The sequence below is a fragment of the Cyprinodon variegatus genome, unplaced genomic scaffold, assembly GCF_000732505.1.
Source record: "Cyprinodon variegatus isolate N-32 unplaced genomic scaffold, C_variegatus-1.0 Scaffold108, whole genome shotgun sequence".
NCBI lineage: Eukaryota > Metazoa > Chordata > Actinopteri > Cyprinodontiformes > Cyprinodontidae > Cyprinodon > Cyprinodon variegatus.
The window spans coordinates 213,683-223,909 of NW_015150561.1; the positions used below are offsets into that span (position 1 = coordinate 213,683).

The window sequence follows — 10,227 nt, forward strand, 5'->3', positions numbered from 1 at the left end:
AAAATCAGCCTGAATGTAACAACTTATCTCTGATGATTCTAAGTTTATAGTAAAGTGCTGAATTAATGACGAAAGAGAGCAGCTCTTTCTGTTACTTTTTTGTCTTCAGATGAATAACCTGAACACAAAGAAGACATGTTATAAACTAAATCACCAGATCACATTTTACCCTTGTAAAAAGCTTCTTGGTTCAGATCCTCTGAAGAGTGAGGACCTTTACTGAATAATTTTTGAAAGAAAATTTTATAGCTGTCTATGCAGTTCAGTAAACTTTGCCTCAGTTTTGATAGAACATTTTGTTTTTCACCTAAACTCATTTTTTATTCATCCTTTTATATATTAATTTTATATATTCACTCATAGAGATACATTTTTATGTATGAAGACGTGGCAAAAAATGAAATTAATCCAGTTTATTTTAAAAATTTCATACAAAAGATTCCTTATTACCCTTGACTGTTAATATGAAAGTGAGTCTATTTTAAAATTAACAATGGCCTAAATGAAGCACCATTTTTCTTAATTATGAGACATAAACACATTTAATATAGGTGATCCCCTCATTACTGCGTACTTATGATTTTAACTAAACTCAGATTCTAAAAATTTTAAATTAAGCTTTATACATGTAATATGTATTAAACCATAATAGAAAATACTGCTTTGAAGAAACGTGATATTTTATTTATTGTAAATGTTTTTAAAGATTTGTTAATCATTTTTTTTGTTGTTGTTTAAATTGAAGCTTGTGTAATATGTTTTATCATTGTGTTATTTTTATCATGTTTATGGAGGCAGAAAAAGTTATTTTGGCTTCAAGAAATGGTCATCAAAATTTAGCAGTACATATAAGGGATAATTTACAATGCTGTTAAAATAATTTGGATCTGCCTTTAAAAAGTAAACTGTATCAGTCAATCTTTAATGCCTGTATCATTATAACCAACATGATAAAATGAAATAACGTGAAATTTAACTTTGCCGGGAGTATGAACACTTTCTGTTAATACAATTCAAATCATCCTCAAATATGTTTATCTCCACATGAAAATTAAAACCCTTTTAGGCTCCGTTTTATTTTTTTGAAACAACAATTGCTAAACGATTCTGAATTTACATGTAAGGTTACTTTGCCCCCCAAAATATGGCGGACGCGCTGACGTACAGTTTCAATTTAACAGGCCTATTTCAGTATCTGTCTTATTTCCGATTGCAAGTAAAAGCAACGATACTGCTGCGTCACATTGGCAGAGACCAATCGGATTAAAGTGATCTAAATGAAAAGGAGCAGAGGGATTCAAATATGGAATAAGGGGGGGAGGGGTCGATGTTTACTAGCCGTTTGATAAGTTTACACCGTTATAGACTGCCATTTAAACTGCAATTATTTTCACAGTTAATTATTTTCTTGCAGTATAAATATATTTTTAGCATAACTTATATTTATTCAGTGCTTTTTTTGATAATATTTCTTTCCATTCCCCCTCTGGGATTCCCTAATGGTCTGTACCGATCCTCCGTGTCAGTTTCAAGTTGCGCCTTCTCCCTCTGCTGTTCGGTCCCTTCCTCTGGCCTCACGGACAGAGCTCACTACTTCATAGTCCCATTTTATAATAAAACTTGGAACCTTTCGCTAAAATGGATTCATATATACAGGATAGGGGGACCTTTTAACCGCTAAGGATTCAAAGGTAGGACGGCATTCCTCCCGCTCGCCTGTGTGTTTCCTAATAGGATCCGTGGGCTGCACCGTTTGCACGTTTGGCGAATGAAACGCTCCGGTGATTTTCTCAATGGAGCGAGTAACGATTTAACCACAGCGACCTTTATAAATCTGTCTAGTTCTATCATCTGCATTCAACATGCCGTCATGCTTGTGCATCTTTCTGGTTTTAATGGGACAGCCTGTGGAATGTGTTGCATGGGGACTCTATAGAGTCTCACACTGAAATATAAAAGTTCATTTTCTGAGTTTTGCAAATAAGAGGGAGGCGCAGAGCCAAGGTTATGAAAACGACAAAAATAATTTAGGATTAAAGATGCAAAGTTTGAAGTTTGACTACATTTGCAGCTGCTGGGATGAAAGGCTCTTTAGTCACTATTAATATGCCTGTTATATCAGACTTAGATTTATTTAGTCATTTTTATACACAGTTGTAAACAAAGAAATTTCGTTAACAGCTCTCTAGGAATTTTTTTTTTTTTTTTAAGTGCAGCCTTGAAAAAAAGTTAAAAAAAATACATAAAAACAGTAATGTAAACATGTGCAGGGGCGGAGCTAGATGAGGGGCCATGGCCACCCTAACCCAATCATTGGCCACCCCTACTATGTTTTCCCTCTAATACAGACAGTGGCAGCAGTAATACTCTCAATTGGGATGTTTTAACTTACTTAACATTTTAATTTTCTATATGTAAACAATTACCTGATAACAAAAACCCTGTGGTTAATTATGCACATCAATATACTAAAATTAAAGATGATAAATACAGAATTCATGCTCTTTTCAGAACTAGATTTTGTCGTATATTGGGTAAAGAGGAAATTATGTCTCTGCAAGTCATCTAAGGAATCTTTACTGAAATCAGAGATGAATAACTACTTTCATAATAAGTACATGTAAATATACATTTTATGCTGAATGATTATTAAAAAAGTAGGTTAGTAATGACAATGAATAATATGTTCGCCCCAGAACTTAAAACTGAAAGAATGTTGTCCACTACACCTTTAATTTAGACAGCATGGGTGTTTAAATATATGCGTCTATTTGTTAGCAAAGGCTGTTGGAAAGTATAGTTTGTCTTTATTTAGAAAATATGGATGTTGTGATTGTTCATTTTCCTTTTGGCCCCCCCTCAGTGCACATTGATTATTGCCTGGCCACCCTTGTAAAAGTTTTCTGGCTACGCCTCTGAACATATGACTGTATATTTACAGTTCTAACATTTCATTTTTTTTTCTAAATAACGATAAAATATAATAAAATAACCCATTTTACAAAACATTCAACAGTATATTAGTTGAATGTTTCAACAAAACGATTTCAAATGAAGAACATAGAAGCAAATGTGAAAAGAAGGAGGCTGACTTCTGCCTCTCACTTTAATTAAAAGCTTACTTAAAAGCTGGAAACAAAAAATAGCTTTATTTAATTCCCATGAAACCTTCTGCTTATGTTCTCTGAGGAAAGACCAACCATTTGTGTCTTTGTTGTAAATGTCAATTACATGACCTTTTAACAGCCCCTTTATTTAGCCAAAACTCATGTTTGTTACTGTACAGCATGCTGTTTTCACTGCAAAGACATACATAAGAAAGTATTGCCATCTTTGTCAAGCTGATCATAAATATTTCTGTCACTCCTCCTGTTGGATAACAAATGGCTTTCTGACACTAAACCAGGCTCTCTGCTTGTGTAGCCTTGCAGGATATCACATTAAAAATACTTCAATCCCAAGATTAGGATTTTTACAGATAATCCAATTTGCAGTGGAATGTAAATCTTGGTTGATTTTTATTTTTTTTTTCTTGTTCGACAGAGCTTCACTATAAATACTGACTATGTAACAGGAATGGGGGAAAGAAATGGTTATGCTTCTTTTGTTCCTATCATTTCTGAAAAATCTTAAAACTTAGACATGTTTCATGTTTGTTAATAGTGTGATCACCACAGTACTTTTCTTTCAGCGTAATGGGAAATATGATACAGTCTAAGTATTGATGCTTTAATGATTAAACGGTGATAATCTATAAACTCTTATTATTCTTTAAAGAAACAGAAGCTTTTCTGTGGATGAATTGGGTTAAAATCCATGCTGTGTCCCTTCTCTGTTCTGTATGTATAGGTTACATTAAGTTTAAATGTGACCTCTGGGTTTATTGAAATAAATCTAATTAGATCATGAGTTTTCTAAATGAACCTGACTGAACAGTTTGTCCATGATGCAGAGCCCTGCTATTGAAGGAAGAATCTGTGGCCCCTGAGGGATCCACGCTTTTATTCTTGTTTCTTTCACTCTTGCTGATTGCCTGCACGCTGGCTTTAATATTGCAAAACAAATTGCTTCTACCTGACCCAGATTTGGTCCATGCATTATATGACCAGAGTCAGTCTGTGGTTAAATGAAGTGGGAGGTCCTGAGCTGACAGGCGTTTCTGCCGAACAAAGCCTTTACCTCCATCTCAGTTGAGTGAAGGCGTGTCTGTGTTATTGATCTGTGATTTCTATCTCAGTTATGCTTATGTTTTAGTGAGTTTTTTTATTAAATATAGCAGATATCTATGCAGAGGATGGACATCTCTGTAGTCCAACAGGGCTTCTCCTAGCTGTTGAAAATAGAGTGGTGGCCTAATGGTTAGGGCATTGCACTTGGGTCCCAGAGGTTCTTAGTTCAAATCCCCCCTCCCACAGACTGCCATTCTGGGTCTCTGAGCAAAGACCCTTTAATCCCACACTGCTCCCTGGGTACCGCACAATGGCAGCCCACTGCTCCCCAAGGGGATGAGTTAAATGCAGAGAGTTCATTTCATTGCTCTGTAATGATACAGTGTAATGACAATAAAGTTGGATTCTATTCTATTCTATTTTTGGATCATGGCACTCCATGTCTGTAGTTTGAGATCCGCAGCATCAGGAGGAGGATGTTTGCTGGTTGAGTCTGCAGCAGATGCAAATGATGGGACATTCATGACAGAAAATGTCACATATGTAATCTTGTTTCTGTAGTTCAATTTTGATATGTAATTAATCAGAGCTCCCTCATTTCTTAGTTATTAACATGGTGTACTGAAAATGGTATTGATGATATATATTTTTATTCTAACAATAAATAATAGTTCTTATAAGCACCAGAGGTGACATTAAACACAGGTGTGTGAGAGAATAGTCAATCTGTCTCTTGAATCTCTTATTAGTGATTAATTCAGCAGTATTGAATTTGGTGAATCTGTACTTTCACTCTGACACTTCCAGGTTCAGTCACAGACAGGTTCAGAAGCTGAGGAAGAGAAAACTGGCAAACCTTTGCTCTTCAGCCTTCCTGTTATCTAGTGGAATTCTTGTTCTCTAACATCCTCATTTTAGCACGACATGTTTTAAAAAATTGGTTTGGTTTTAAAGAGCGTCTTCTATCTTTTTTTTTCTATTTAAAGACTTCTTCGTTCATCAAGTACCTGCATTAAGGCTTTGACTGATCATGAGAAGTTTTTTTTTGTTTCTGGCTTCTAGTTGGTCATAGCCAGTTGAGATTAAAATGGTTTTATATAGGTTCTTTGCATTGCTTATTAAGAATCTATTTCTATTTCTCAAAGCCCTTGTACTTGCATTTAGGGCTATTTTATGTTTATGAAGCTGTAATTTTTGGAAAATATTTTTTTTTTCAAACCAATGCCCTCCATGTGCCTCCATAGTTCAGTGCAGCATCAGCTAATTTTTATTCTTAGACATAAGCTCATTAGGGATGAACGATATGTCCGCAATAATATCTGAATCGGCAAATGTTGACCATATTTAACCATATTTGTATCCGCTAAGTAAAACAGATATTTATTTACATGACGTGGCTGTTTTTGTTTTAAGGGGGGGATCAGTTATGGTATGTTTGGTCATGTGACAGCGACTGGGAAGCAGTTACCGGTACATTGTCAGAACTGTAGTTTCATGGTGTGCAAAGGGTGGAGAAATATAGGATATTGATTGAATATTATTCACCATAACAGGGCTATTGTTATCAAGTAAGTATATCAGCCCAGATTTACATATCTGCGTCCCTAATACGCATAACTAACATCCAGGTAATAGTCAAAGTCCACCCATTTTGAATAAGGGTCCACCCCATTCCCGTTGGTCCGTTCCAATTTGCATGTTTTCAAAACAAAAACAAGGCTTTGCAGAGCTACAGTATAAAACCTCGAACTCAAAACTATTCCTGGCATTTTGAATTGAAAAAGCTTCCTGGATAGGAAACAAAATGTCATCAAACTTGGAAACAAGTCCAGTGGTTTGTTTTAACTTTATTATGGAATTTAGTGTGTTATATTTGCATTATTTGTTGTGAAAGATAATTGTGTTTTACAAGCATGCTTATAAGCTTCAGTTATGTTATCCTTTACATCAATGTTACCTTCCAGGGGAGGGTAATGCATGTCAATTTTCATTTTTTTATTATAAAACTTAAGGGAGGAAAAAAAAAAACAATTGGCTCTGGGAAAAAAAAAAATCACAGTTTTGATTTTTAAGCCAGTGTAGTAAGCCGACCAGATCCCGGCTGCTTAGGTTTTGGTAATAGTTTGCGGCGGAAAAGGTGAGGCTGAGTCGCTTTGACCCGTTAATTCCTTCCTTGCTCTGACACCCTGTGACCCTGGAATATGTGGTGGGCTCTAGTTGAAGAGGCCAGAAGGAAGGAAGTCCTTTGAAAACAGCTCCTGCTGTGCCACCAATAACTGGATGCCTCCCAGCACTTGCCATGATTTACTCACACAGTTTGTGGCCATGGTTGGTTGACTCATCCGAAGCAGCATGCCTCCTGCTGATGTCAGGCTAACGTACGTTTCCTAGGAGGTCAGGACAGCAGTAAGCCCTTAAAAGGAGAGCTTCGTGTAACACGATGCCATTAGCGTGCTTTTAATTGTTTGGGGTTAAAGTTCCTCAGCAGCTGATTACTGTAAATAAAAACATATCAAGGTGCAACTGCCATGAAGGACTTGTAAGTGAGCAGCATGCAGGATGAGGTCATAATGATTAGATTATTCCAAGGTGATGAGTCAGAGTAGAGTAAGGTAATCCGGATGCTGCTTACATTGGATTAAAGCTCAATCTGAGAAAATGTAAAGAAATTCCAGTTTTGTTTGAAAGAACAGAGATGATCAACCTTCACTGCTCTACCTGCGGTTAGGTTGGCTGCAAAAATGATTATCTGAGGACTGAACCAAACTCATGGGATAAAGCCGTGTGGGTTTAAAGTTCTACATGACTTCTGTTCATTTGGTTTCCTGGCGAATGAAAGACTTTCTACTCGGCTGCTGGTTGTACCTTAGAGGTCAGAAGTAGGTCAGAATGACAGATTCTTTCCTGAGCTCACACCAGCGTTGGCAGTCTGCTGAGCCTGGGAACGCTTCAGCTTAGCAGCAGATCTACTTTCTTGTCTGCAGTGGATAAATGATGACACTTTGTTTAACATGGAGGTAGATATAGAATATACAGGCTGTTTCATTTAAAAAAAAAAAGGTTATTTTATTAGACTTTTTTAGGAGAACTATGATTGGATGCTTATTGTTTCTGGACTGATAAATTATGATGGAAATAAAAATTATGGTATCAAAGGAGTTGCCCTGGATCTTACTCTAAAATAAATGTTTATTAACATGTTGCATGGATGCTATTATGACAAAAAAAAAGACAAATTATGTCAACACTAGAATGTAGTTGGTCTATGGCAACAGAATGATGGCTAATAAATGTAGGGCTGCAACAGATTGATTAATCTGTCGATTCTTTTTTTTTATTAATCGATAGCCAAAGGTTCCTTAAAGAAGATTTTTTTTATGGAATTAAAGTAGGTGAATATAAAAACCTTTCCACCTGAGTTCTGGATGGAGAATATTGGCAGATGAAAATGTTTTTTTTAATCTTAAATGCCAAATTTATTTTATTTTGTTTTACAATTTTGCTATAATTACTGCTCTAATTGGGTTCCTCTATCAGCATAGTTTAAAGTCTCTATACTTAATTTAATGATTAATTGATTACTAAGTTAGTTGGCGATTATTTCAATAATTGATTCATCATTATTAATCCAATTAATTGTTTCAGCCCTAAATAAATTATATTATCAACCAAAAAAGGTTATTCTGAAAGAAATAATTAAAAATTTAAAAAACATTTATAAGGAAAGAGTAGTTTGTACCAGAAACTGAAAGTATTAGAAATATATTCAGTAAATAACACTGAGATTCTGGATTTCTGGTGGTTTTACCTAGTGGACCAGACTCATCTGAGCAGAAAGCTTTTAACATCCCGTGTTTTTGATTATTGTCTGTAAAGGTTTGTGCTACATTCAGCAGGTGTTTATTCTATGTTTTTTTTTCTTCCCTCATCCCCATCTGTGTGCATCTGGAAACAAAATTCGGAGCATTTTTTATATTAGAACTTTCTTCTTTCAGTGTTTAGTCCAGTTTCTCTCCCAGACTCAGCTTTTACTGTGAAAAACTGCATTTGCTCTCTTTCATTCTTTTTGACTTGAAAAAGTGGGTCAGAGCTCACCTGCTTTACTGTTTCTTTCTGAGTCAGAATGGCTTAGAGCTAATTAACAGTTAACTTCTCTAACATAGGAAGTATTTTTTGATCAGTGCTATGCTCCTTTGTAGCGTCTGCTTCTCCTCTGCAGAACGACACTCACTCTGAGCCTAAAAGTTTATTTTTGTTAAAGTTTATTTTTTTTTTCTCTCCATGTTCACTGCTTGCGTGCTGTGTGTGAGGGATTGCTGCAAAGTCAATGACACGAGATATGCGAATGTCCACTGTTGCCACATGGTGATCCGGGAGGAGCGAATTCTGCAAGGTCAATGACTCGCTAAAGGAAGAAAAATACTTTTTAGTTTTTTCTACTTTCTGTTGAAATAAATCTAAATGTATCACTAAAAATCCTCCTCCTTATAAATTATAAGAAGTCTCCAAATGCATCAACTCCATTTGCTGAAGGGCCCAAGTTTTCAATATTCCTGAACTCCGGTCAGGTGGGCAAAGTGATTCCAAGGGTCAAAGATGTTTGGCCAGTTAGTTTAACTGCTTCAGTACACTGGCTACCTTAATAGTTAATTCATATATTGGATGCAGTGTTATACTAATGGTATTTAATGATGCTCTTATTGAACCCATGGAGGTTCAAAGATTGCAAACATCATTTCTAAGAGTTTATCGTTATCAAGATCAATCAAAATGTATTACCTGCTCTCTCTCGTGGTGCCTGTCCCACGTCCACTCAGGTCCAGGTCCAGTTCTGCTGTAATCAGGTAGAGCTGAAATTACCAGGCTTAGCAGACAAGGAGACTAACAGGATGAATTTGGCCCAACTTCTCTTGTCTATCCTGTATAACAGTGTTTTTCAACCCTGGTCCTCAAGGCACACTGCTCTGCATGTTTTGGATGTTTCTGAGCTTCAGCACACCTGATACCTGATAATTGCAGTTCAGCAAAGCCTGACGATCTGCTATCAATTGATAACAGGTGGGTCCAAGCTGGGAAACATCTAAAACATGCAGGGCAGTGTGCCTTGAGGACCGGGGTTGAAAAACACTGCTGTATAATAATAGAATCTGATTGGACCTTAAACTAAAACTTCCCTCTTGGACCTCTTCATCTTTGAATAAAATACAGAGAAAATAAATTTAAACTGGTAAAAACAGTCTTCATTAGTTGGAGTCTCTAATTTATTGTAAGTGGTCTTTTGCACATTTAGAATTTTTGTAGTTCTGCACCCTGAGCTCCACGCTATAAATCAACCACATCTCACCGCTGCCTGAGCTGAGATGATCAGAGCAGTGAGGATGTTACCCAGCAGCTGCTTCTGAAGCCAGCAATGTCTTTATTTCATGCCCCTTTCAAACATCTTGTTCTTTTTTAGTGTTCAGACAGGATCTGCCGGCTGCAGAACACATAGCTGTTAACCTTCCTCCCAACCCGGGCCTTTTCTCTCCATTAAACGGCTGCTTTCTCCAGAGACCAACTCATATTTCACATTCTCTCTACGGTTGTCTTTGGAGGAGCTTAAGGTCCTTGTTATCTGCTAATGTGGACAAGTCACAAATTCTTCTCTGGCAGCCCTGATGGAGAAACAAGCCCACTTAGTTTTTTTTTTTTCCTGAAAAAAGTCAAAACCAAAGCCTCCGAAGGGTTTTGCTTCTTGTTTATAGAGTTTGAATTACTGCTCTCAGATCCCAACCTGGGATTCTCATCACAGCATGTCAGGTCTGAAACAGTTATAAAAGCAAAGCCCATTTTAGGCACGAGTCTAAACAAGTACTAAATGCTGACGTTGATACAGGATTCTCCAAAAAACATGGAGAAAAGGTAGGAGAGAGGAGAAATTCTTCACACGCACCAAAAATTTCTCCGCCCTTTCAGGTAGGGCTGGGCGATATAAAGAAAATGTTATATCTAGGCCTGTCACGATAAAAATTTTGCAGAAAGATTAATTGTCTCAAAAATTATTGCGATAAACGATAAT

General features: G+C 36.5%; 1 protein-coding gene across 8 annotated transcripts in view; it reads left to right on the top strand.

Annotated features, from left to right (window-relative positions):
- Positions 1–1,539: 1,539 nt before the first annotated feature.
- mical3 (microtubule associated monooxygenase, calponin and LIM domain containing 3) overlaps positions 1,540–10,227 on the top strand; it is a 107,036-nt gene continuing 98,348 nt past the window's right edge. For all 8 annotated transcript variants that reach the window (XM_015374731.1, XM_015374723.1, XM_015374725.1 and 5 more), the window contains exon 1: positions 1,540–1,691. The gene's annotated coding sequence lies outside the window, so the exon portion shown is untranslated. The remainder of the gene's footprint in view (positions 1,692–10,227) is intronic.